The sequence below is a fragment of the Glycine soja genome, chromosome 14 (assembly GCF_004193775.1).
Source record: "Glycine soja cultivar W05 chromosome 14, ASM419377v2, whole genome shotgun sequence".
NCBI lineage: Eukaryota > Viridiplantae > Streptophyta > Magnoliopsida > Fabales > Fabaceae > Glycine > Glycine soja.
In genome coordinates, this window is record NC_041015.1 from 27,746,500 (window position 1) to 27,749,195 (window position 2,696).

Genomic DNA, 2,696 nt, shown 5'->3' on the forward strand with positions numbered 1-2,696 from the left:
ATGAAAGGGCATGTTTCCTGAAAAATCAACGTTTGTGTTTGTCGTTGATTCTATATATATAAAAGCTTGATTATATAATTGAACCCTTAATTATAATTAAAAACTCAATTAAATTCTTAAATTATTAAATTTTTTAATAAGGCCCTTGTTCAAAACACTATAATTATGGCCTTTCTAGCTTCGTTAGTTTGCTAAATAAATTTTTTGTAAATAAAATTTTTTTATATTTGTTGTATTGGTAACCGATATAAAAATATTGTATTAATTTTCGTCAATCAAACTAATAAAATTGATGGAAATGATATCATTATAGTGTTTTTAAAAATTAGATCACCTTATTAAGTTTTTTAATAACTGAAGGATCAATTAAACTTTCAATTATAATTAAGAATCAATTATATAATTAAGGCTAATAGTTATAATAAATAATATTAAATTCTCTTTCTTTCTTTTGTTACTTACCAAATTACTTTAATTTAGTTAAATATTTCATCTTTGTTTTCCTCTAAACTACTTTTACCAAACAACAGTTTAATTGTGAACATTTTATATTAATATTATCATGAGAAAAGAAAACCTTACTTTTCACCCTCTCTTTACTCTATTTCACTTCTTTTTACTCATTTTCTTTTCTTGCAACCAAACATAATGAAAGTTTGAAATTTATTATCATTATTAATTTAGATATATATTTTGATTATATTTTGTAATTTAAAATATTTAACTTTAAAATAAGAAAATCCTCTATTTTCTTTCTTATTAGTCTTGAAAATTTTCTATTTTCTAGTGCAAGCTACGCGTTTTGTTTTGTTTTTTAATGAATTTCTTTCGGTAAACGTCTCTTCTTGGGTCCTTTCTGGCTATAACAGATAACAGTATTATAACTTTACGAGGAATCTAATTAGTACATTGTTGTTATTTTTTTGTCCTTGTTTGCTAGCTAATGATGCATGGCCCAAATAGGGAAAGCATGTTGTCTTTCAAAACACAAAAGAAAATGTATCAATTTCAGTATTTCAACCCAATATATATATAGTGAGGCTTTGAGAGAAACCGTAGGGTCGGCATTGCTTTCACGTCATTTTCTTAGAGAAATTGTGGCATAACTAACCAATGACTTGTTATGAGCTCGCTTCACTTCACTATAAAAGAAAATGCTGTCACGTCACGTCTTCATAACGGGGTCAAATCTATCATTTATAAAAATGAAATCGTTCTAAGAAGGAAACAAATAATCTTCTGTATAATTGAATGGACAAAAAAATCATATTATTTGAAATTTATAGAATCTCATATTCAATGTCTTTGATAATAATAGTATAAATATTATATTGTTTTATGAAAAAAAAAATATATGATGTTATTATGTCACGATATAAGTTATCTTAATTTGATATTATTAAATAGTTGAAAATTCAAATAAAGAAGGCATGCTTCTTAAAAAAGAGAAATAATTTCTTAATAATTATGATAATTATATGATTTTATGAGATTTCATATAAAAAATATCAGTAACTAATTATAATTCTTAGTTAGACGGTTCACATAGGACTTATGTGAAAAAAGGTTGAATAAAGTAAAAAAAATTAATAAGAATTAAACTCACAACTTTTTATTTAAAGCAATAAATCAATAAAATAATTATTTTATTTAATTTATTTTATAAACATAATTTTACATATATTATTACTAAATAATTATTAATTTTTAAATTATAAAATTTTTAAATTAAAATAAAATATTTAATATTTAATTTTACATATAATTTTTATTACAAAATTTTATTTTAATATAAATTAATAAATTATTATATATAAAAATTGTGATTTAAAGTAATATTTAAATAATTTTTAAAATAAAAAAATTTATTAATATTTATAATTAAAATAATTTTTTATTATTTATATATAAAAAAATTACATGATTTTTCTAAATTACATAAAAAATTATATAAATAATTTACATTATCTAGTTTTCTTGATTAACACAATTGGTATTAAAAATCGAGGAGGAATCAAATTATGTTGATATAACTTTGACAACTATTACACCATTTTTATAATTTGATATAGAATGTGATTTTTATTTATTCAATTATTGAATTATATCTACATATTACCAAGATTGTTTGTATCAATTTTTTGTCAAAATTGAACAATAATAGGAAGATAATCAAATGATTCATATTTTAATATATTTTAAAATGTTTATATTACATCAATTTTAATCTATATAAATGAGGTAACAAATAATTTTAGATTAATATAAAATTTTGCATATATAATCTATGTGAAATGAACTTTTAATTCAATGGTGAGTTTTAAGAAAATATTTTTCAATTGAAAGTTATAAAATGATATAATAGTTATCAAAGTTATACCGGTATAATTTGATCTATCATCTTAAAAAACTTATTTACCAAATATTTTTTATAATTAAAACAAAACCATTAACATGTATGTTTTCTAAAAAATTAAATATTAAAAATTTATTAATTTATATAATTAGAATAAAAATAATTTACATATTAAAATAAATTTACGTATTTGTATAATTTAAGTATTAATTGATGTAATTTTATGAATTATATAATTAGAGTAAAAATAATATGTATATTAAAATCAATTTTACAAAATAATTTATGTAAATTATTTATATATTAATTTATGAAATTTAATTATAAATTTTTAAAATAA